The 27,440-nt window shown below is 37.9% G+C and overlaps 1 protein-coding gene across 8 annotated transcripts in view; it reads right to left on the minus strand.

Moving 5' to 3' along the window:
• sphkap (SPHK1 interactor, AKAP domain containing) overlaps positions 1 to 27,440 on the minus strand; it is a 157,758-nt gene that overhangs the window by 58,398 nt on the left and 71,920 nt on the right. Inside the window, exon 1 of one of the 8 annotated variants that reach the window (XM_055173469.2) lies at positions 5,354 to 5,717. The exons of the other annotated variants lie outside the window; for them this stretch is intronic. The gene's annotated coding sequence lies outside the window, so the exon portion shown is untranslated. Of the gene's footprint in view, positions 1 to 5,353; positions 5,718 to 27,440 lie in introns of those variants that run through there. 8 annotated transcript variants of the gene reach the window in all.

Consider the following 27,440-nt stretch of genomic DNA (forward strand, 5'->3'; position numbering starts at 1 on the left):
AAGTCGCCATTTTGTGCCGCCATGTTTCTACAGAAACCCTTAATGGACAAACTTTGCTTACTAAGTTGTCTCCGATGACATGTTTGTCTGGTGGTGGTTACTGTAGCTTCTCTATGTGATTAAAAAACGAGGGGTAAGCAGTGGACTTAGCCATTGGTTGCAATTCACCAGCACCTCACCACTAGATGCCGCTAAAATTTACACACTGCACCTTTAAAGCTTAAATGTGCACTTCTGTTTGACTGACAAAGTTACTGTTGCTAAAGGACATTGTGTGTGTGTATAAATCTTTAAAAACAGAGGCTTGGACACTTAAAATTCTTTGAATTTCATAAAGAAAGAAAATATAAGGTTGTGTTTTTGTTCCACTTTGCTCATCTCTGTGTTTGTATTTTCTCTCATTAATCTGAGTGTGTACATAAGCCACCACCGAGAAAAGCACAGTTCTGCTGGGGTTTCCTCTGGGTAATTGAAGACTAGATAACAAATAACATAAGCTATCCATTGTGAAAGCTTAACACCTGAGCACCTGAGCATGAAAAGCTTAAATGCTTTATTCTAAGAGGCTACAGTGTCTTGGGATGTTGGCCTCTATTCACCCCAATGTTTTAAATATCTTTCAGTCTCTATGAAGGATTACCTTTGACTGAGCATTAAGAGATTGTGAGGGATCTCATTGCAATAAACACTCGTTTCTCGACATAATGTGGCTCAAATGATGGATGAATTTGAAAATAAGGAGAGTACTTCAAATCCCTTCCATTAACACTTTAGCAACTCAAGTGTCACGGCTGCCATGTTTATGAGAACGGACATCTCTCTTGAGACGACACAGAGGGACTCGGTAGCAACCTGATCAAATCCTTGCAGTTTCAGGATTTTATGTCTTTGACCATGTAGGGATGGTATTCAAAGGATGATGTGTAAAAAAGAGAATTTATGTTGACTTAATGACAAATTAGTGTGTGAATGTGAACATTGGGTGCTTTTGCATGAATACATGCAATTGCAAAAACAAGCATGAATTATCTTTCTTTTAGATATGATTAGTTGTGCATTGGTGTATTATATAACTCCAAAATGCTAATTTAGTGGCATTAAACTGATTTAATGTCAACATGGGATGACATGAAATTACATCTTAGCAGTAGTGACATTAAAGGGACACTCCACTTTTTTTTTAAATATGACCATTTTCCAGCTCCCCAGAAATAAACATTTGATTTTTAGCATTTTGGAATCTATTCAGCCGATTTCGGGGTCTGGCTGTAGCATAGCTTATTATCATAATCCATTGAATTGGATTGGACCATTATCGTGCTCAAAAATAACCAAAGAGTTTCAATATTTTTCCTATTTAAAACTTGACTCTTCTCTAGTTACATTGTGCACTAAGACCGACGGAAAATTAAAAGCAGCAGGCGCAATGATATTGCGCAGTATACGCGAAAATATTCCCTTGGTTACTTTCGATAGCAGGGGACTATTTTCGGGCACTGCTTAATATCATTGCGCCTGCTGCAGATATGGTACTGCAGCAAAGTCCTTGATTATTACGCCAGAATAGTATAATGTATGAAGGGTTTGAAAAATCCGGCAGCGTGCGTACAGTATGCGCACAATCTTCTGGTGACGAAAATTGTGTCATGTATACTGGTTGAAGGCGTTGATAGTTATTATTGCCTTAAAGCTGAAATATGCTCAATTTAGTATGGATGACACAATTTTCGTCACCAGAAGAGTGTGCGCATACTGTACCCACGTGCGTGTAAAAATTTGAGCATATTTCAGCTTTAAGGGGATAATAACTATCAACGTCTTCAACCAGTACACTGACTGGCAATATATAAAATCTTCGGCAGTGTGAACAGGGCTTTAAGGCCGAAATACACTGCAGGATTTTTGCACTTCTATAAAATCATTATCTTATCACACTGTGCGACATGGATCGTTTAAACTCGGGTACGACAAGCATGTAGACTGTACGATGATGACACGGAGGCTTCGACGCCTGCGTCACATGTAACGCAACGTCACCAGCATGCGCTAGCGGTAAACAAATACCAGTACGCATGTCATAGCAGCAAACACACTGTGCATTGATCATGATAAATCTGACAGTAGCTACGTTTACATGGACACATTTTGCCCCCATCGGATTAAAATCCTTCCGATTAATAAATCCTATCACAGCGTTTACATGAACAATTAATAATGTGATCGGATTGATATGCGTGTTTATATGACACAAGATTTACATCAGATTTGATCATTTGACATGCGCACATTCCACAAATATAGTTTCACGCTGCTTCAAGATTTGCTTTGTGCCCGATTATAAAGCAGCAGCAAAACACCCATTCACGTGTGCCCAAAAAGCGTATTTTCCTTCACGCAGTGCTGCAGAGACCGTTCGCGAGAGCGAGTCCAAACACACGCGTTTGTGGATCAGAGAATAAATCATGGACTGACCGGACAACGCTGTCTTGTATCACTTTATGGGGAATTGGAAGGATAATAGGAACAAGATTAACAAGACAATCACTTCTTGTGACTTCCTTCAACAAAACAAACTTGAGTTATTTGCGTCACACGTCATTACGGCAATTCTACGTCATTGCACGTGTGCATATGCTCCACACTCCCGTCCTGTAGGTGGCGGAAATGCACCTTTCAGTGGGTTTGCCAACCGCCATTAAAAAAAGAAAAGATGGCACATGCGCAGAGCATCCCAGTTTCAGTTATCCATCCGATCAAGTGTATACATGTCATTTTGAGCGGATTACAAACGGTATAAACCACCCCTAACAAGCGGATTAGATTTTTAATCAGATTGGCACTTTTTAGTCCGATTGAGGTGTTTATATGGAGCATTTTTATTCAGATTGATCATTTAAACGGATTACAAATGTCCGTGTAAACGCAGCTACTGTCAGAAAACTGTTGTAGGCTATCTTTGGACGCAAGACCAAAAACGGCCATACTTAAACTTATCTTTCTGGTTAGGACCACCAATTAAGAGCCACGATCACAGAAATCGTGACGATTGTTTCACAATGGCATCTTTCGTCTGGGACAGCCAAAAATCGTGCAGTGTATCCCGGGCTTTAGTCTCAAACACACATTATACAGTAACAGATTTTGTTTGTTTTTTGAGTATGTGACAAAAAGTAATAACTTAAGATTCTTTAAATAAGCCAAATAAATTTGTTAAATCAAAATAGTTTGATTCGCAAAAATAAACCATCTCATAAAGCCATCCATTTAAGAATTGGATAACTAAATCATAGAAACCATTACGTTCCCGACCCTAAATAGCAAATGAATTAAAATGCAGAAATGCTCCTTTCAAAAACATTTATCTCTTACATTGTTTAACCTGAACACTCATTAGCCCTGATTTGTGCTTATATTAAAATCATCACTACTGTCGTTATTTCATTTGCATGAAAGTAGACCCATGTTAATGTCGCTTCTCATATTAAACTATTTTCCTCTGTCTAATGTAATGGGATTATAACAGGAAATCATAAATGCCATTTGACAGCTACCAAATGCACTCTTGACACAGTATGATCACTTTGCGGAGAATATGCTAAAATTCCTCAATTATCTCCTGAGGGGATGAACGCAGCTGTGTGATGTGTTTTGATTGTTTCTGAGGCCTAAGCACACTGAATCACCGGTCTTTATGAATCATCTATTAGGTTACGTGAAGGGTCGTTATTATTTATCAACAAAAAGCTGAAAACAACACATTTTATAGTAGAAGGACAGTGATGGTGATGGTGTGTAAACTGCACAGATGTCACTGAAAGTCAATTAAAGACAGACTCGCCTGCACAAAGTACACGCTCGTGTTACTCTCACGACAACCTGTCACATTCAGTTCTCTCAGTCTGTCAATCACAGGCTCAGCAAGCGACTGCAAATTAATAGTGATGTAGACCAATCCTCACTTGGTTATTTGGCAACCAGAACTGTTCAAATCTCCCGCTGGTGATGGTTATGAAATTCAACTGGTGATATTTAGTTGTCAAGCAAAGCTTACTGTATATTACTCACATTAGATTAATTGTTAAACTTCTGCTGTAAGCTATTTTAGCAGTTTTGATAACATTCTCCTTCATTTTAATCACACACCGCCTGTCCACAAATCACCAAACCCAAGGTCCACAATGTGCAAAATGACAGGCAGTTTGGTTACAAAAAGCAAGGGATGCTGCCTCTTCTTGTTTACTGAGGTGTACACTGATTGTGTACAATCTCAAAACCTATTTCAGTTATATGTCAGATAATAGTCCATTCTTGCGTGTTATCTAAAAAATTGTTTATTTTTTATCTCATTTTGTTAGGCTATTGACTGAAGATCTCATGCAGGAAGTCAATAAAGATATCAGACATCCAGTGAAATCTACTAGTCCAGCAAAACAAATTTATTACAGCCATGTTGGTAAATATATTACCAATACTAAACCAATAGCCTATTCCATGGTTGTGGAGAGTTTCCTGCTCTCCGCGCGTGATGTGCAGCGCGACGCGTGACAGTTTATTTCTCTGGCAGCTGTTGTCTCAAGCCGGGGCACGATTCATCTTTGATTTCATTTGGCTGAGGTATTTTAAGATTTTATTAACATTTCTTGGTAAATAATTGATCCCGCTATTAGGGTTAGTTTTAAATTGGCCCTTTTAACCGGTTGGGTCAAAGACCGCGGCTTTACGTCTGACTGACATTATTCCCGCGGCTAAAAATCATAAAACACCGTGTTAACAGACACCACATATTCGTCACAGTCTTACGTGGTCATTTGGTTATATGTTTCGCAATAAATGTTGTTTTATTCTGCGAGAGGATACGAGATAAGTAAAAAAGGACAGAGTTTACCCAGAGTCAGGGCGCATACAGATGCGCAATTGACGAGCACTGCGCGCGACGTCACGAGCCACCTGAGATAAACATGCTATTTTATCAACAACGACCCTCTTCATTTCCGCTACTTTACGTGAAAAAGAATATAAATAAATACCCATATTCAACATAATAATGTTTTCCCGCATACATTTTTTGGAGCAAACTGTTTCCAGCTTAATAAGCAGACTACCGTTAGTCCTCAAAACATTTCAACTGAAATCCGAATAAAAATATTTTTAGCTTCATCTTCTGAAGCTTGCTTACTTTTTGGCGTCCTATTTGCAATTTCCGCTATAAATGTGTTTAATTTGAATACCCAAGAAAACTTAAATAAAGCATATTAAAGCATCATTTGCTTTACCTCATCCTCTATTGATACTACGCTCACAATATCTCGTGGTGCAGCATCTATGGGGAAAATGTTTGAAAGAACGCACTTACCCCACTGTTCTCAAAAGGCACAGGAAGTCTGCCAGTCCACCACGTGAAAAACCAAGGGCTTAATGGATTTTTATTCCTGTATCCTGTGTGCAAAGGAGCCAAAGCGGTTTGGCGCGTGCCAGTCCCCCTGTCCCGAGCGCGAGCACATCACAGACTGTGAGCAGCGGAGGAATTTCGGCGCTCGCGCCTAGTATACTCGTGCGCGCGAGCTGCACACTAGCTATACATTAGTAAATACCAGATAAGGGTCGCTCATGCATGCTCAAAACAGCGTGGAATTGCACGCCACAAATACACTTTAATATAATCTGTCATTTAGTATGATGTGCTAAAACTGCTAGGACAAATGCTCAAAGAATAAGCACCTCACATTGCAAGAAACTCCTTGCGATTTCATGCGGGGGCGTGGTGTCCAGAATTTTATAAATTGGGAGGTAAAGGTGAGCACAATGAGGGGTGGCAACATCCAATAGAAGTACATTTGCATTATTGCAGTTGCATTATCAGGATTAACAGTATTAATTAGAAAGGATCTCTGCTGTTTATGTCAGTTTGAATCACAGAAATGATCAAAGAGACTGCTTGAAAACTATTCAAACAATTATTTAAAGGCATGTGTGACCCTGTCTGTGAAATCCAGTCTCAAAGTCTCGTCTCATAATCGAATAATGAGATTATGGGCATCAAAGTTTGATTTCAATCATTGATTTCATATTAATTTCAATTCTAGATATGAATTTACTCAGTCAATATTAACGATATTAAGGTTATATTTTCACAAAATGTATTATGTAGGATGATTTGATGTGGAAAACAGTAAATCAATAAAAAATACTTTATTTGGGTTTTCACAGACGTGTTGCTGAATGACAACTGCAAAACAACCTGCAGAAGACAGATAATGAGAGTATATCTATTAACCTGATCTCACAAGAATTCATATGTATTTTAAAAGTTGGCTTATTCAAATGAATTCACACAAAATAAATCGTATATAAAAAAAATAACGATATCCCACTCCTAACCCCAACGTGATGGGGCGACAGCAAATCATACAAAAACGTACGAATTAGCCACCTCATAAACTAGGCCACTGCCTGCAGCATTTCCGTCAATAGATTTCACCAACACAGCAATGTAAACTACACCCTATATGAAAAATATAGGACACCTCCAAGACCACTGTATTTCCATAACTCAAATGACAAACTATTTGCTGTCTTTAAAATCAATTTTTTCTTACAGTTTCTTATACTTGGGCCTCACTAATATATTACAAAACAAAATGAATAATTGTATACCCTTCATTGACTATGACTGGTACAGTATAATACTATGTAAATAGATCATAGATCATATCATAATGTCAGAGGAGAATCGTGCAGCTGTAGTACAAACAGATACCTTCCATGTCCCTATAAAAGACTGCACCAATGATTTTTACAATCATGCATCATGTACAGTACAATAGATTAGTACAATAAAGATTTATGTGTAACACAACAAACAAACTGAACCACTTATTTATTTTCCCTACAGATAACATCCTTGATAAGTATTACTACACTCTAAAGTAGCATCCAACATTATGCGTACCGTACACTACCCAAGTACATTTGACCCCCAAATTAGGGTTTGTTTGGATAGTGTGATAGCTCTGTACCGTACCACCTTTGCAGAGGTGGTTTCTGGCACGATCCACTTTGATTCAGGGGTGGGGCTCGCACGCAAGTCCAGCTGGAGTGCGAAACTTCAGCTGTCACTGATACGCGCAGTACAAATATATGCAGCAACGTGTCACTGCATCCCAAACGACCCCAGAGGTGTGTTTGACATCATGCGCACTGGGCAGTCCGATAGGTAACAGAGGTGTCAAGTAACGAAGTACAAATACTTCGTTACCTTACTTAAGTAGATATTTTGGGTATCTATACTTTACTTGAGTAATTATTTTTCAGACGACTTTGTGCTTCTGCTCCTTGCGTTTTCACGCAGTTGTCTGTGCTTTCTACTCCTTACATTTTGGAAGTCGCCTCGTTGCTTCTATTGGTTTCAACTTGTTTTCTTTTTTTGCATTTCGGCTTGTCATCGTTAAAAAACCTATCTTGATAAATTGCATCATCCAGATGAATGCGATTGTGGTTGGTTGAGAAGTATAAACATACACCATTCCGACTCCCTATTGGTTTGTACGCAATCCCCGCCCCCCAGCTGACTGCAGATGATCAAAAGTTTGTTCGATAGCGCTGCACAGAGAAACATAAAAGAACCGCGAGAGCGATTAGAAAGCATGCAGAGTGTCTCCCCTCGCGATGCTTTGATATCATCCGCCATCTGTTTGTACAGTAACAGAACGCGGCATTCTGTCCTCAAATGGAAAAGTACGAAATAAAACTCGCGCATCACTTTCAGGTCAGTTCACATTCACAAGCCTGTGTAAATGTATAGCTGGCTGCTGTCATCTGTGTGATTTAAATAGTGTAACAATACCAATTTATATCATGTAACTTCAGTTGTTCAACTTAAATGACATTGTGCTGCGTTGCGTTTTGAAGCATGGCAAAGATATCTATGCTAAAGACATCTGTTGTTTTGTATATGCTAATAACTGCCGTCAATTTTATTTGCATTAACAAAACCTACTTAGCTGAATGCTTGAGTGTTAAATCAATGAAACACATAACCATATATACCAACTTTTGCTTAAACCTGACTTTTAATTTACTTACAATAAAGACATTTAGTAATTCTCCAAAATTGCTTGGATTTATACTGACTAAAGTAAAGTATACAAAAGTCCATTAGCTACACAAGTACAGATGCAGAAATAGGCTATTATATATAATTGCATATTTGTAGTTTGTGTTGCTGTCAAAATACAATTATAAATGATAACAATAGCATATTTGTATTCTCACACATACTATAGTTGTGTGTGATTTTGTTGTTTTTTAACTAAAGAGGGCACCACTGTAAAAGTTTGGCCACCAGCGGCACTGCTCTGAAGATTGACTTTTTGCACCATTACAATATTTATAGGCAACTAGTCATTATATCTTCCTCTCTATGGAACACATGTTAATGTTCAGTAGTACACATATATGGATCTTTAATGCAGTTGTTATCAAACCTTTTTTGCGGCCTCCCTTGTGTACAGTGGATTGACATAAACATTCTAAAACTTAAAATTTGAATTAAACAAAACATTTTAAATGATTCAATTTATTGCTTTTGTTTAGTAGCCTTATTTTTCTGAGGTTTAATTACACAGAATTTATAATAAAGTAATGTATTTCATAAAATATTATAAAACTGGGGCCCCTGGCACCATCTGGCGACATCCAGTTTGAGAACCACTGCTTTAATGTATTTGTTTGCATTGTATTGAAATGCGTTAATTTTTAATGGGCATATACCGTATGTGGTTGAAACAGAGTGCAGGGGTAGGCAACATGGAGTGCCGATGTCCTGCAGTGTTAAGCTCCAGGTCTAATCAAGCAGACCTGAACAAACTAATAAAGGTTAAAGTCACCTGAAACTACAGGTAACCAAGGTTTTATAAGGGTTGGAGCTAATCTGCAGGACATCGACACTCCAGGACTGACGTTGCCTACCCCTGGCCCTAGTGCATCCCAAATTTTTTAACATTAACATTTTAATAACACTATAGTTATTATGGCCTTTAGAAACATTTTTTTAGAGGAGATAGGGTAGTGCCCAAAAGGCCCCTGTGGTGCGGCCTAGGCTTTTTTCTCTAATGACATTTTTTTCCTTACATTACTTTTACTTTTATACTTTAAGTAGTTTTGAAACCAGTACTTTTACACTTTTACTTGAGTAAAAAGCTTGAGTTGATACTTCAACTTCTACAAAAGTCTTTTTAAACCCTAGTATCTATACTTCTACTTGAGTAATGAATATGAATACTTTTGACACCACTGATAGGTAATGACATTAAAGAGAGATTTAAAAGCATATTAGGAGCAGTCTGCTCTGCAATCTCTCTTGTTGCTTTAATTTCATACACCAATCGATCTGAACAGCGTGCATGATGTCAAACACACCTAATAAGTCATAAACTCATAATGATAAAGTGTAGGAGAGTAAGGAGGGGGGACAATGGGTCAGTTCAGTCCGGTTAATTATAATATGAGTGCGTTCTAAAAAAAATCCTTGCTTGTTTAAAACAATCCAACATTTTTATAGTGTAGTATGATTCATAGCCAAAAACCCATCACACCTTCTCAAGCTTCGATAGCCCATTTTCACACCCTTTAATGCACCCCCCCCCCCCACTTTCTACCTCCAGTCCCCAGTCAACATTAGAGCACTTATGCCTGAAAAGTTGCCTGAAAATGCACCTCAGGGAATTACTATAATGGCAATCTTGGTTAAGGTTTTACTCTGTAATATAAATTATGTAGATGGCAAACAAGCAGCTGTATGCAAGTAACGCTCTCTAGTTTAATCTTAAATCTTTGTCTGGCCCAGAGGTGAATTTACTTTGAACAGGGCTTAAGTAAGTGTTTTTTTAAATGACTATTAAGAGACAGGACTGATATTGGTCACACAAGTACAGTACCACAACGTGAAGTATTACATCTGGCTGGGCTGTCTCTGACGTCTCCCACTCTCGTCTGTCTCCCAGGACAGAGACTGGCTATTTATTGCATGTTAACCAGAACTTGCTCTGGTGATGTCGACTGACAGTTGTCACTTTGACTTTGATGTAAGCGGAGATAGCTGGGCTGAGGGTTAAAACATAAACATCTTGCTCTTTCCCTTTATACACGTTTATCGATTTCTCTTTTTTGTTAAAATATGGAAATGGGGCCGTTTTAGTCAGCAGGAAGGAAGATTGAATTTTGTTTTGTTAAATTGACCACAGTATGATTTTTGTGTGAAGTTGCTTTCTTCCTTGTGGAAAAGGCTTGGTTTTATAGTATTTCTTGTTGAATATAGTGCCAAGAAAAAGTAGGTGAACCTTTTGGAATTTCATAGTTTTCCGAAAAAAAAAAAGTCATAAAATGTGTTTTGATCTTCATCTAAGTTAAGGTTATTAACAAACATAATGGGGTGGTTTCCCGGACAGGGATTAGCTTAAGCCAGAACTAGGCCTTAGTTTAATTAGAAAATATAACTAGTTGTAACAAACATCCCTTACTTAAACCATTACTTCTGTGCATTTTGAGGCAAAACAAAGGACTCCGATGTATTTTAAGATATGTCAGTGCAAATTGTTTTCAGTTTGGACAGCTCTTACATTTATTTTAGTCTAGGACTAGTCTAATCCCTGTCCGGGAAACTAAAAGCTACCTGGAGTCTGGTTAAGATAATACGTTTGAAGGTGTGGACTACAGCTACTTTGACTGATAAAAAAGCCTCAAACTTTTAGAGTTTGCTCTGCACAAGAACAAAACGCTTATGTGAGCCATGCCTCGCCAAAAAGAGCTTTCAGAGGAGTTTTGATCAAGAATTGTTGCTTTACATAAAGCTGGAAAGAGTTACAATGTTATTTCAAAGACTTTAGAAATTCACCAGTCTACAGTTAGGCAAACAATCTACAAATGGGTATGCTTTTGGACAGTTGCTACTCTACCAAGAAGTGGGCGCCCAGTCAAAAATACATCAAGAGCACAAGACGACTCATCAATGAGGTAACAAGACAACCCAAATAACAGCCAAAGATTTGAAGGCATCATTGGAACTTGCTAACATCTCTGTTCATGAGTCTACAATACTTAAAACACTGAACAAGCAGGGTATCCATGACAGAAAACCATGAAGGAAGCCACTGCTTGCTAAAAAGAACATTGATGCACACCTGAAGTTTGCAAAAGAGCATGTTGACACTCCACAGCGGTATTGACAAGATGTTTTGTGGACCGATGAAACTAAGATTGAACTATTTGGAAAAAACACACAGCGCTACATCTGTTGTAAAAACATATCATCATGAAAACATCATATCAACTGTAAAGTATGGTATATCAGAGCTGAAGCAGTTCTGCCAGGAAGAATGGGGTGGGGGGGTCAACCAGTTATTAATTCTAAGGGTTCACTTAATTTTCCACTGCCATTTTGAATGTTGAATGTGTGTGTTCAATAAAGACATGAAAAAGATCAGATTTTGTTAAAATCATTTTTAGACACACTATGTTTGTCAATCAATACCCTTGACTTGGATAAAGATCTCACATTTTATGACAAATTTATTCAGAAAACCATGAAATTTAAAAAGGTTCAAATACTTTTTCTTGCCGCTGTATTAACCATGTTAAACGTGCAATGTGTAACTTTTAGAAGGATCTCTTGACAGAAATGCAATATAATATACATAATTATACAACAGTTCTTTCTGGTTCTTGAATCTGATTGGCTAAGAGCTATGCGATATTGTGCTGATAACGGCACTGTAACCGCTTCACCTTTCGTATCATTCCGCCACCTAGTGAATGGAGGTCCTAAGCAGGCTCATCTCTGAATGGAAAAACACAGACGCCCTGTTTTTAAACACTCTCCGTGTGTCTCATTAGTTTACTAGCTCATAAATCAGTCTGTGAATCCCCAATCGAAAGTTATTATTCCTGTCAAAGATCAGCGCTCTTGGATGTTACGTTAAACTTAATGGGAGAAATGTCTTGTCACATCGTGTGGACGATTAACACTTGGAAAGAGGAATATAAACACTCGTTTTTTTTCTGGAGCTATATCTCTTATCAGAACGCGAAAACACAGTGGAACTGCAGGTAAGCACCGCAGCTTTAAAATGTGGACATTGATCATTTACTTTATCTTGACGTGACTATTAAAACATGTTATGAGATATCGCCACTGGTATATTTATAAGCAGCATGCAAAAACATCTCTCTGACACTTATAAAAAAAACGTTTTATATAGTACTGACAAGAACAAAGTTTAATAAAAAATTGAGTGCTCGTATCGCGTTAAGAATAAATGAGAAAGCAATAGTAACATTATACAAGTATAGTTTGATCAACTTTTACCTCACGCCAAAACAATAACAACACAAAAGACACTAAATATAAATAAAAAAACAAGTAATAGTTTGATCATGACACCTACGGCCTCGTGCCTCTGGCCTAATCACAGCCGTGATGATATAGAGCTATATCACACTCCTACTCGAGCGATATTGCTTAACTATATTATCAGTGGTGTATAAAGACCTTACATAATGAACTGTACTGTTTTTATTACCTTACTATGAGCCGTTATCTGCATGGGTCTTCGTAAGTGGAAGTTGGCGTCATGTTTCCAGGGTTTCCCGCAGAAAATTTGTTAGTTAAGGCCATAGGGTTGGGCGGGGGCGGGGCAATCAAAGGGGTGTAGGCGGTATGATGAAAATTGAAATATTTTTATTTAAAACACTCAAATAAAACTTAATTTTGAAGAAACTATGACAGAAAATGAATACATACTAGATTATTAATTAATTAAATGTTTTTAAATGTTTTTTTGTTAATAAATACAAACTAAAGCAGAAGCAGAACGTCTGGTGAATGATGATAGATTGCGCAAAAATTGTAAAAACAGATTTTTTTTCCCCACTATTAATTACGTTATTTTAAAGGAGTGTAACTACTGTAGCATGTAAATAATGCACATAAATAAAGTGAGCAAGAGCGCTCAACAATTATATCTTATCAACAGGCACGTAAAACCTAGCTAGGTTGCTCAAACAAAAAAAATCACCTGCTAACTTTAAATTTGCAAGAACTAGACTAATACAATAACAGGCTTAAATAAACCCAAAACATAAGTCCACTTACAGTTCTCACGGACACCTATTTTATCAACTGGCTATCCTCCAGACATGACGGTCCACGTCTTTATCTCATTTCGGCCATGTGGCGCGCGTGCACGCTCTTGGTGTGAAGCGCGTCCGCACTATTCTACGAGATGTTTTATAAACTGGCTAGTTATCCTCCAGACAGTGACGATCTGGACCACGTCTTTCTCATTTCGGCCGTGTGGCGTGCGTGCCCAATCGCGGTGTGAAGAGCGTTCGCCTATTCTCCAAGATGCACCTGATGGCCTTTTTGGAGTTTTTTCAAGTTAAACCTAGTTAAGGCAGTAGGGTATCCCAGCTTAGGCGGGCCGCCTGAACTGAAAAGTGCTGCAGGATACCATGGTTTCAACAGTGGCCCTAAACGGACAAACTTCCTTCACTACGCTGTCTCAGATGATGAAATGTTTGTCCTGTGGCAGCTACCGTAGCTTCTCATTGCGTTTCGAAATTGAGGATGTGTGCAATTCGAAATCTCACCAGTAGATGCCGCTAAAACCCATACTGTACTTTAAACATAACTTTCAAACATCCAAGTGTGAGTGCTCATGTAAGCCAAAGCTGCAGAGATTTGATATAAATACTTGTAAGCATAATAGAAATAAAAATTGTATTTGTACATATCTGGGTTAGACAAACAAAACTATTATAAAGCACCAAATGACTGGGGTGAGTTGTGCCGAAATGCTTCTATCTGGTTCATGCAGCTTTAAAGCCTATTTAAAAAACCCAAGTAGAGTAGGAATTTTAAAAATCTTTACAGTTTGATAAAATAGAAATAGGTTTAAATAGATTTTTTTAAACCATTGCTTTTTTAAACCAGCAAAATAATACTAACCAGTTTCAGCATGATCTTTGAAAATTCATTCTCAAAGCCCGAGATCAGAAGCGCTTGAGCCCCCCACCCAAAAAAAAAAAACACTCAGAGAAGGAGTCTGCTTTGATGAAATGAGAATGGAAAAAAGAGAGAGCTCTGTGGAAATCAACTGAGAGTATCCACTGTACACACAGACAGATAAAAAGACGTGAATATAAGAGAAGTGGTAGGGGACTTGATCTCAGAGGCAGAGATGAGGAATAGAGGATGTGACACTAACGGAGATATTTATGGGATATAGGTGGTATGACCTGTAGTCCCAAGGGCTTTTGAGAAAGGTCATGACACATGTACAGATAGGTTTCTACTGTGTTCTTTCATGATTTCCGGGTCTACGCCAGAGGTCGTATTGAATTGCTGAAGAGTTATGCAAATGAAATGCAAATTCCATGTGTCACTTTAATGATATGCTAATTTCTAGTGTTATCTAAATGCCGTAAAGACAGACAAGTGTGTCATCTAATTGGATGGGATGTGTAGGAGTCAGACAAGGTGTGTTTACAGATTCAAGAGATTCTATCACAATGGACGGTGTGTGTTTAGGAAAGAGACAGAGAGAAAGAGTGCACATGTGCATTACAATACAGCTGTGGCTAACTAAAATTAAATCGACAATTTTCCCATCCAATCCCTGTCAAACACGAGGGCTTTTATAATATCATCAAAGACACAGAGTGCCCTCTATCAGGAGAATTCCCTCTCATCGCGCACACACTTTAATCAAATAAGTACACAAACACACACACCTTTGCAGAAGAGGCGCACAAGGTTTGGCCCACGTGGGTGTAATTAGTGTTAATGGGACCAGTTGATCAGTATAATTACTGAGTCTCTGGCTGCTGTTATTCTAATCGCGCAGATTTATAAGTGTGTCTGTGTACTCTGCACATCAGCTACCTCTCATATTTCAGATAGTTATGGCCTGCATCACTGATTATGATAATCACTCACTGCAGCCAGGGCCGAGAGCCGCCATCAGCTTTCCTTTTAACGCGGGAGTGTGCGTTCGTATGCACGTTTGTGTGCGTCCTGTAGAAATTGTGAGCAATGGGGCGTGTGTCTACGAATAGAGTAAAACATTTAGAACGTCCACCAGAAAATTGAGAAGATAACCTTGCAAGTGAGCATGAAGAGGTTAAGCATCTTTGTGCATCTATGCGTGTGCTTACGGATTCGCGGTGTTGAGAAGAGGTGGAAAGATTATGTTGACAGATTGCGTTTCCAGACCACTGGTGAGAGAGCATCCCCATTCAGTACAGTACCATGCCAAGATCTTTTTTCAGGACATCAGTTGGCCATCATGTCTGTCTGGCTGTGAGACTTTATGTCCGTCACTGTGACTGATCTTTAGTCCCTGTCCATTTTGTTCTCCTATGTATTACGATCAGGCTCTGTGTCCGAAACCGCATACTGTGACAGTACTACGTTTGATAAAGTACCTACTCATCGACCGTTAAAACAGTAGGTACTATACACTCACCTAAAGGATTATTAGGAACACCTGTTCAATTTATCATTAATGCAATAATCAACCAATCACATTGCAGTTGCTTCAATGCATTTAGGGGTGTGGTCCTGGTCAAGACAATCTCCTGAACTCCAAACTGAACGTCAGAATGGAAAAGAAAGGTGATTCAAGCAATTTTGAGCGTGGGATGGTTGTTGGTGCCAGACGGGCCGGTCTGAGTATTTCACAATCTGCTCAGCTACTGGGATTTTTACGCACAACCATTTTTTAGGGTTTACAAAGAAAAAACATCCAGTATGCGGCAGTCCTGTGGGGGAAAATGCCTTGTTGATGCTAAAGGTCAGAGGAGAATGGGCCGACTGATTCAAGTTGATAGAAGAGCAACTTTGACTGAAATAACCACTCGTTACAACCGAGGTATGCAGCAAAGCATTTGTGAAGCCACAACACGCACAACCTTGAGGCGGATGGGCTACAACAGTAGAAGATCCCACCGGGTACCACTCATCTCCACTACAAAAAGGAAAAAGAGGCTACAATTTGCACAAACGTACCAAAATTGGACATTTGAAGACTGGAAAATGTTGCCTGGTCTGATGAGTCTCAATTTCTATTGAGACATTCAGATGGTAGAGTCAGAATTTGGCGTAAACAAAATGAGAACATGGATCCATCATGCCTTGTTACCACTGTGCAGGCTGGTGGTGATGGTGTAATGTGTGGGGGATGTTTTCTTGGCACACTTTAGGCCCCTTAGTGCCAACTGGGCATCGTTTAAATGCCACGGCCTACCTGAGCATTGTTTCTGACCATGTTCATCCCTTTATGACCACCATGTACCCATCCTCTGATGGCTACTTCCAGCAGGAAAATGCACCTCGTCACAAAGCTCAAATCAATTCAAATTGGTTTCTTGAACATGATAATGAGTTCACTGTACTAAAATGGCCCCCACAGTCACCAGATTTTAACCAAATAGAGCATCTTTGGGATGTGGTGGAACGGGAGCTTCGTGCCCTGGATGTGCATCCCACAAATCTCCATTAACTGCAAGATGCTATCCTATCAATATGGGCCAACATTTCTAAAGAATGCTTTCAGCACCTTGTTGAATCAATTCCACATAGAATTTAAAGGGCAAAAGGAGGTCAAACACAGTATTAGTATGGTGTTCCTAATAATCCTTTAGGTGAGTGTATTTGTCTTACAAGTCTCCATCTTCCTTTACTTTTTCATTTCTCTCTCTGTTTTTGTTTATACGTTCAGTTTGTCTCAATCTCTGTATCTCTCAGTACTGATAAAAATATTTGTTTTTTCCAATGCAATGAATGTGAAGGGGACAGATGTTGCTTTGAAGAGCTCTGAAAAGCATAATAAATGCTGTCCAAGGGACTTAAGTCTTCTGGGGCCACATGATAGCTGAATTCATATAGATAATTGCATTAAATCCCTCCTTCCACTGTTACTTTCAAATCTCAATGCTCACACACATTTAAATATGGCAAGTTGTGTTGATGTCTCTCATCCATGTGATAGTGTCTCGTCATTGACATGAATGTTGGCTGTTTACACGACAACAACAGGCTTTATGCCCAGCCGCACTACTTCCTGAACTTCAGCCAGCTCCTTGTTTCCTGTCTGCCATTATTGGACGAATTGATTAATCCAGGTGTGTCTGACCTCAGTAGTCACAACATCAATAATCAGACACACCTGGATTAATCAGTTTGTCCAATAATGGCAGACAGAAAACAAGGAGCTGGCTGAAGTTCAGGAAGTAGTGCAGCTGGGCATAAAGCCTATTTCACCTATGGGAACGTTTTTATGCGGTTTGGCTGTTTATTTGCATTACAATGCCGTTTTGGGCTGCTGAAAATGCACAGCTTTGAAGACGGGTTTCAAAGTGCAAGTTTTTGACAATGACAATGCCTCGTCGTGTCTGTGTAAAGTACACAAACACACGTCATGCGCACATGTTAATTCAGCGTATAGGCATGCATGAGTATAACCAAGACAATGGTGGCCTACATGACTATGTTTGTGCTGCTCACAAGGGCTCGAAATTAACTTTTTAGTAGGTAGCACTGGTGCTCACAAATGTAAAAGTTAGCACCAGCAAAAAATAGGAGCATCTATTGAAAATTTTTAGAGCACCACAACTTCATCATCCTGAAGATTAAAAGCTTAAACAATCAAACTTGATTATGTTATTTGCCACACACCTAAATTCAGACTGATCTCACAGAAAGTCGTGTCTTGAGCACAAATGTCTTTTTCGTGTCACTCGCATTAATTTCTATAAATTGTTTTTTGTTTCTGTGGCACAACTTTTTTGTGTTATTTTTTGTATAGTTTTTTCATAGTTTTTTCCTATTTTTAGACATCCTAATCCAAACTCCAACTCTAACCCCAACTGCAGGAGAGAATAGTTTTAAAAGCGGAAGAAAAACATGTAGAAACCAATACATAAAAGTACATCCTAACCCAAACCCCAAGCAACAATAATTGAAAAATAGGAAAAAAATTAGAAAACAATACATGAGAAAGAAAGTTGTGCCACGGACATGAAAAACTATTTACACAAATTCGTGCTGAGTGACACAAAAAAGACATTCGTGCTCAAGGCATGAAAAAAGCTAAATTTCCTCCATGGACACGAATAAATTAATCAAATTTTTCGTGACTATAACACAACTTGCCGTGAGATCATGTTGCTTAAATTGTGATTGGCCCATTTTTAAACAAGCTCTTATGTCTATAACGTGTAGATTTGGGGCCCTATAAAAACCATTTAATGTTATTTAAAAGAATTTATTTAAAATTCAGTTATATACAAGTTATGTTTCTAAAATAATAAAATAAAAACAGAACAAATTAATTTTATCATCAAAACATTGCATTTTTATTTTTTGTCAAAGTGCTGCATTACAAAACATTTAGGTTACTAACATTATAGTGCACAGGCCGGCGAGCTTCTCGAGCGCGCCTTAAATGTGTACTGACATTAGAATTTCGTGCACACAGGTAAACCCTCGAGTGCACTGTGAATGCATATAGATAAATCACAGTGCACAGTATATAGATAACACAATAGTGTGCACACAGGTGAGCCCTCGAGCGCACCGGGGGTGCATATAGATAACATTATAGTGCACAGGCCAGCAAGCTTCGCGAGCGTACCGTAAATGTGTACTGATATTAAAATTTTGCACACACAGGTGAACCCTCGAGTGCAACGTGAATGCATATAGATTAATCACAGTACACAAAGCGCCGTGAACGTCCACAGATAAACAAAAATAGGGTGCATGTATTACAAATAGACAACACAGCCGTGCATACAGGTGAGCCTCTCCAAGCGCACCTCTAGTGCATACCAAAATCTCATAGCGTGCATAGGTGAGCTTCTCCAAGCGCACAGTGAATGCATATAAATAAACCATATAGCGTGCATACAGGTGAGCTCCCGAGTGCACCCTAATGCATATAGAAATTAGGGATGTCTAAGCTGTAAATCTGACAACGTGGATGTCTGATACAATCTGACATCAAACAAAGGAGATAACAGCATGCACTCCGACGTCACAAGCCAAAGTCTCAGGTTTCTCCAAACTAAAGGTTCAGTTTCAGTGACCTGATACTGCATTTGCACGTGGATGACCAGCTGTGGCTTTAAAAATACCCGTGTTTGTGTGGACAGGGCCTTAAAGTGTATGTTTGTATGTGTATAATAGTCCAAAGCAGAGGGATTTGTTAATTATTCATGCGGATGGCACAGACAACTTAATTAAGCTTCTTAATTAATATGCAGACCAAATAGAATACCAGGTGTTTGGTCTCCTCAATTCAATTAACACTACTAAATGCCAGTCGACCTGCATAGCAGGGCAGTAGATACAACAATTATGGATCAGGGTTTACAATCAAGACATAGCTGACTGGCATATCAGATGACATTATCATACCCAAAAGAGGAATCATTTACTACTAATAATGGCACACAGACGGACACAATCATTCCTGGAATATGGAAGCTGTTCTAATGATCTGTGGAAATGAGACTGAAATGTACATCATTAGGACAGGACTAAAAACAGAGCTATAGGGCTGACGAAACAGCAAGAATGACATCACAGATAGATATTGTATGCATACATTCGTGTAAAAGTTATGAATACATTAACTAGGCTTATATCTAATGCCTCTAAATGTTACTGCATGTGAATGAAACTTTATGCTAGTTTATTCAAGGACATATCAGGGCAGAACAGAATTGCTCTTGTAAACAAATTAATTTCTTTGATTACTTTTTAGTTATATTTTGGAAAGTCTTGACATTAAAACCCTGAAAATCAACATTAGTTTACATTTAAAACACTGTTAAAGTTACATTTCCTTTGGTGCATGAGTGTGTATTAGTACATGTTCACGATATGCAAAAGGTAACCCAATGTAACCGATCATTTTCAATGTAAATCTCTTTTCTTGGACTACAACAAACACACGGATTGTAGACAACAGTTACTTTATCGGCCTGTTGATGTGGACACGACGGTCATTATCATTATTCCTCCCGCTTCTGACTCAGCCTGTAAGTTAACTCCTGTTAGGATTGTATGTGAGCGAATCTTTCAAACATAGTAAGGAGGGTCACATTACCGTCTGACGTCAGAGGTATTCAGACCAATCACAACATACAGATTAACTGGCCAATCAGGGACACAGAGCTTTTCAGATCGATGTACTAAATCAAAGCGTTTGATGAAGGCAGGATATCTGGAGCTACAAAAATGTACAGTATGTGTAAAGTAATGTGTTTTTTAACCATAAATCACACAAACACTTGAAGAGTTTCGTTGCAAAACGAGATAAATCAATTTTTTAACATTTTTGTCAAAACATGTTTATTATTATGTTATCATGTTATTATTTTGTTTTATGGTGCTACTTAGCAGTATTTTTTAAGTTATGAAGGTTTAAATCAAAACAAACCAACTGCAGTTGCATTGAAATTAATTGGAATGCACAACCAAAAAACGAGATTTCTGAACAATTAAAAAAACGGTGGTTATCTCGTTTTGCAACGAAACTCTTCACTTGTATACCAAATACACAAAATAACGTTTTTTTAGCAAAAAGATAGGTGCACTTTAAAAATGTCTGTAGAAATTACAGTATTACTGCCAGCTATTTGCCAGTAACTTACTGTGGATATAAATGTACTGTATGTTATTTCCTTGCAATAAATTGAGTTAAATTGCAGTTAATTGAACATTAAACATTAACAAGTCTTTATTAGGGGTGTCCCTGACTATTTACATATTTGAATCAGAATTGCTAAATCTACCTATATTCGACTGATAGTCGAATCGTCTATGTGTGTGTGCATGGGTTGGGAGAGGGCCAGTCCAGGTAATCAACAAATGGTTAACTTTTATTTTGTTTCACAAGCAGCACACAGAAACAACTTTCTGATAAAGTGACCAAAACGGCCTTTTAAGTGAAAAAACGAAGATGAAACTGATGATGCATTTTTATCTTTTTTAAGTTACAACAAAAGGCAGTATAAACATTTGTTAAATGATTTTTCATAACATTTTAAAGCCACAATGTAAAGAAAATCACACACACACACACACACACACACACACACACACACACACACACACACACACACACACACACACACACACACACACACACACACACACACACACACACAAAATTTTCACTATCTAAACCTAAAAAATAACAAATTTGATCCTGCCTGGGAAGCCCCGGCTACAGTTCAGCGATCTTATTTAATTTTGAGATAGTGTGTCAAAGGCTATTTATGATAAAAAAGACAAATGACACAATTTGTGATTGTTACTGAAAAATTATAAAAAACTAGGCTTTATATACAATTCCTTAAACATGAATTTATAACAAGATAAACTCTGAAATTAATGATTTTATAGACACAACGCTTTATTAATTTGCACAGAAATACCTGCTTCCCTCCTTTGACTTTGATCATCTCTGTATTCATTTTAGGTATACAGAAACATCTGATAAATCATTTGTTTCAGGAATCTTTTTTCTATTTTTGTCTATTTAACTACTTTTTAACTGCAGAAACAACTGCTTCGCAATGGTTTATTAACCTGGAAACGTCTTCGCATATGGACGTTTATTAACGTACTTTAAAAATATTTATTGAAAGCTACTTTTTCACATATTATTTATCATTTTAGGCTGTATATTAATATATTGGGAGAAAGCTGTTAAATCAGATAATGTTCACCCTTATACAAAACTTATTCCAAACTGAATGATCCTTATTTCATCACACGTCTGCAGTGATTCGACTGTGAGATCGGTAGTCGAATCAGGCTTCTCCTATCGATGCATTCTGGAAACCAAAAAAGCTAAAGAATATTTTAAAACAGAAAAAGGATTTCTGGTATTTCATAGTACTTCATGCCCCCCATATACATTGCTTCCCCACACCAGTCCAGCAATTAAAAGCACTCATCACTTGCTTTTTAGTCACGACTAATCATTTGCAGATCGTTTTGTTTACATAATATACACTCACCTAAAGGATCATTAGGAACACTTGTTCAATTTCTCATTAATGCAAAGGTGTAATGGTGTGGGGGATGTTTCCTTGGCACACTTTAGGCCCCTTCGTGCCAATTGGGCATCGTTTAAATGCCACCGCCTACCTGAGCATTGTTTCTGACAATGTCCATTCCTTTATGTCCATCCTCTGATGGCTACTTCCAGCAGGATAATGCACCATGTCACAAAGCTCGAATCATTTCAAATTGGTTTCTTGAACATGACAATGAGTTCACTGTACTAAAATGGCCCCCACAGTCACCAGATCTCAACCCAATAGACAGAGCATCTCTGGGATCTGGTGGAACGGGAGCTTTGTGCCCTGGATGTGCATCCCACAAATCTCCATCAACTGCAAGATGCTATCCTATCAATATGGGCCAACATTTCTAAAGAATGCTTTCAGCACCTTGTTGAATCAATGCCACGTAGAATTAAGGCAGTTCTGAAGGTGAAATGGGGCCAACACAGTATTAGTATGGTGTTCCTAATAATCCTTTAGGTGAGTGTATTTGAGTGTACTGTGTATAATAATTATGTAAATATATATATACAAAAATGCATGTATATATATTTAAGAAATATTTGCATGTATACATTTTTATATTAACATATATTTTATATTTATTATTTAAATATTTTTTTTCTTAAAAATATACATGCATGTGTGTGTATTAATAAATACATAATTATTATACACAGTACACTCACATTATGTAAAAAAAAACTTTTATTCTGCAACTCATCATTAGGCAGCCCTACTTGCTTTATAAACACATTTGGAACTACACAAATAATCATTTTAAATAAAAGATTCACATACAAGAAATGCACAAAATAAATGGTCTCAAACACTAAAGACTAAACTCCTCTAAACTCTGACCTTTCTTACATTCTTGGAGGCAAAGTCATCAATTACATCGATCTTAAGAAATCTGCCCATCAATTGCATCGTTAATATTGATGACAGCAAGGTCAATGAGGAACTATACACCGGATGACTTTCAATGGGTCGCATGTTTGATTTAATGATAGTAATAGCTTTCAGAACCAAAGAGACGCACAAAGGGGGCTGTTCTAACAAAAAGAGAGAAAGTAAAAGGAACCGAAGTAATGCTGAGATGAGATAACGTTTGACCACAGTAATCCAATACTCTGCTATGCAGCAGTTGCCTTCACACAGATGTGTCTGTGGGAGTCGATATCAAAGTTAATCAATTGCTATCAATAATGAAACAAGGTCCAGACCTCGGCCGGTATTCATTGGGAGTGTCAATTAACTGTGGGCTTGTAGAAAAATAATACTCAGCCAGATCTGTCGATGTCTTTTAGACCTCATTAGCGAACTGTAATGAATTATGTATGTTCGCCTTTTTAAATCAATTATAAATTTAACTCGACGATGGAAACAGCAGGTAACAAGAATCAAAGAAGCGGAGAGAAAGAGGAGAAAGTGGGGGATTTTTAGCTTCTGACATCCCACATGTGGCTTTAATAATCACACCTGGACCTATATGACCTTGCCCTCCACTGTAGCTTTTATATATATATATATATATATATATATATATATATAGTATCTCCCCTTCCCACATGAGCCCTAAGGGAATCAGATTTTTGAATAAAGCCATTATATTGTCTTTGTGCACACAAATATACGTTAGTGGAATACTGATGTATATGAAGATTTTTAAATATCTTTTTTTGTTTCACAAAGCACAATAAAAGTGTTAATAGATTTATCAGCAAATTATTTATTCATGCCTAGCAGTTCTCTCCTAAAATCTGAGCTCATAAATTAAAAGCGCTGGTGCCGAAAGACAGAACAATCTGCAGATGCCACACATGACCGATCAAGAGAGCGAGTCTAAAAATAGCCCTGGTCCTACAGTATGGTCCTACTATTTTTTCACATTTCCTGGCCATCACCTGCTATTAGCCGTGTTTGTTGGTCGGTACATGCGCTTTAGGGACAGCTATCATTCATTAAAATCGACTGTACAGCAGGTTGCTGTGCCGGTAGCAGAAAATCTTTACACAGTGCCATGAAATTACCCAGACGGCAGCTTGACATGACGCCAAAGTAAAGCAAAAATAAAAAATAAAAAAGAAAGGAATACCGGTCTTTTGTTTTCTGTTTCTTCAGGATCTCTTTTGAGGTTTCAGCGCCTGACATGTGATGCTTGTAATATAATGGCTATTGTGTTCATTTTGCATGGTTGACAGTTCAGTGTCTCTCACTTTCTTCCACTTCGTGCCAAAACTGGACTTAAGAGTGAGAAAATGCATTAGGTGTGTGTTACTGTTACGGATTAAAATTCTAATTGTGTTTATCTCACTGACCAGAGAGAGAGAGAGAGAGAGAGAGAGAGAGAGAGAGAGAGAGAGAGAGAGAGAGAGAGAGAGAGAGAGAGAGAGAGAGAGAAGCGGTAAGTCTACATGGCACGGGGACAACAAACACTGAAAGGATTTGAGAAAGCAAACATACAAAGGGTGTGTCAACAGGCTGTTAATATAAGGTACATAACCAGTACAGTATGTCCGTGTCAAAAGTGCACAGTTACGTATGCCCGACAGCCCATGTATACATTGTCCTCCGTTCCGGGTGATTTTCTCTCTGTAAAGTCATCAAATGAAATAGCATTTGCAAGCCTTCTGTACTGTACTGTACTGTATTTATGCATGACTGAAACTGAATATGTGCTAAGAAAAATTGTGGCCCAGTCTGTGAAGGCCCACCTTACTGTTTGTCATTTTTTGTGATTTACTGTTTTACCTAAAATCATCCTACGTAACGTAAAGAACAATCTGTGAAAATATATCCTTCTAATAATATGTCTTCTTATATATTGAATAGATTAAAAACAATGTGAAATCAATGATTGAAATCAGACGTTAATAATTGGATTATGAGACTTAAGCCTGGATTCACAGACAGGTTCACATTTTGGGGCCGACTTGTGTGTGGGACAAGTGATGTCAGTATAAAGAAATTATTTTAGAAAAAATTATGAGGACTATGAAGATTTTGATCACACACCCATACATGTTATTATTCATCATTGAATTATTGTAAATGTACACTCACTTGAGACAGTATATTTAATATTTATGTATAGACACATATCCATGTATAGAGCACTTTTGAGAATATCTTTATTTTAATGTAGTGTGGCTACATTATTTGTTAAACTTTATTTTTCTTGTACAAAGTAAGCACTGTAAAAACAAAGTTAAAACAACTTGATTTTGCAAGTCAGTTCAGCCTAGGCCTACTATTTTAAGTTTTGACCTGTGATAAGTTGACATAACTTATAAAAACAAGTTGAAATTGTTTGGGGGAAGAGTAATATTTGTACTAATATAATTGCAACTTATTTGTGTTTTATTGTATTTATTGTGTTTTATGCATATGAAGTAACTGTTTCATAAAAGCAATAAGCCCCGCGAAGCAGTGGTGTTACAGTGCATTCCATAACAGCCAACAATGCCCCTTAGCTGTTATAAAATTCACTGGTAACCCACTGCTTCTTGGGGCCTACTGCTTTATTATACTCCCCCCTCCCCTAACACCCTTAAACCTCACAGAAACTTTCTGCTATTTTACATTGTCAAATTAACTACTTAGTTTGATTTAAAAGCTTATTTCCTCATGGGGAACAAAAAATGTCCCCACGTCAAAAATGACTGCTATCTTCGTGGGGGCATTTGGATTACCAGGACCACACACACACATATAGGCCAGCAAAATCACTCAAATTGACTGTCCATTAAGTCCAGCACAACAGACCTCAGCAGGACTTGCCAGACATTAGACCTCCTGCCATAGCCCTTGTTGGGTCATCATGCATCAACGCTTCTTTGTATTTGCGTGTGGGTTTATGTCCGTGGGAGTGTGGGCAAACCTAAGCCCTGGCTAATATCATTACCACACATGCAGCTCCAATATAACCCCACTATGGAGACATAAAAGACCTCAATCAATTCAAGTCTAGACATTATTGACCAATCAATAAACACATAGCATCAGAAATAAAACGGAAAGCACAAAGAATAGCTTCAGGCCTACATGGTGAGGTAAAAGCTCAACAAGAAAACAAGTTAGAGAGAGTCATGCCGCGTCCATTTGTTTGTTGTTTTTGCTGGATCTCATTTGCTGGGGTCTGAAAGCTGATTGGGTATCGAACGAATGTATCTTTAATATTTTTTTTTCATTGCAACTTTCTTAAAATAAACTTTTTATGAATGTACTAATGGTCCCTCTTCTTGCAATTTCATAAATGGGGAGTTTTAAAGCTGATAAAAGGTACGCAAAGGGACCATTATAGTACCGTAAAATAATCTATACAGTGAGAGCAAAAGTCCTCTGAAGTCATACAATAGCTTTTGGGGAAGACTTAGTGAAATTAAAGTCATTATTTACTGATAAACTTCAAATGAAGTGAGCTGTGAAGTCAGTTAAAGTTAAGAACCAGCCAACTTCACATAATGTAATTAATTGAAAAGATTGGAACCAAATGAACAATTTGTTCATGAATTAGACATAACTCTATTTCTCATGAACTATTACAGACACACCAGGGAGTCTGGATTGGAACGTACACATATAGTCATATGTCAAATAGATTACTTTTATGATCATTTTATAGTGCTTTTTGATACTTAAAAGCCAGTCTTCATTCATTGTAAATGCATGAAACACAATAACCAGTACAATTTTTTGAAAGTTTTCCTTTTATGTTCCAAAGTGGAAACGGCGTCGAGCGATATGAGGGAGAATAAATTATAACATAACTTTCATTTTTGGGTGAACTATTTCTTTAATAAATTTGCACCTGTGGACTCTCCAGACGTGCTTTAATTTTCAGATCCTGCATGTGCACTGGAGTGTAGCGTGGTTATCTGCTCGCTCAATGAGGTTATATAGGCAGATTTTTTCCTGACCCCTTCACACACGGACATGTGACTGAGGTAATGCATCAGACGGAGAGAGACAGCCGATTACATACAGGTCCTCTGAAGAGACACTCATATCTACAGATGCACATTAATGAGAACATCTCTTCATTACCTTTCTGACCTCAATCATATCCTCCCCATCCTGATTAATTAACAAAGCACACACACACACACACACACACACACACACACACACACACACACATACTGTGTCCTTTATTTCTGCAGCAGCTTTTAGACCTCATGGGAGTAGTTTACCCAAGAGTAAAAATGTTTTCATCAACACTACATTTACCCATAAGACGTGTATTCTAACCAATGGGAAGTCACTTTGCCATGTGATAGTGAACAGAACCAAAAATAAAC

The sequence above is a fragment of the Misgurnus anguillicaudatus genome, chromosome 15, assembly GCF_027580225.2.
Source record: "Misgurnus anguillicaudatus chromosome 15, ASM2758022v2, whole genome shotgun sequence".
NCBI lineage: Eukaryota > Metazoa > Chordata > Actinopteri > Cypriniformes > Cobitidae > Misgurnus > Misgurnus anguillicaudatus.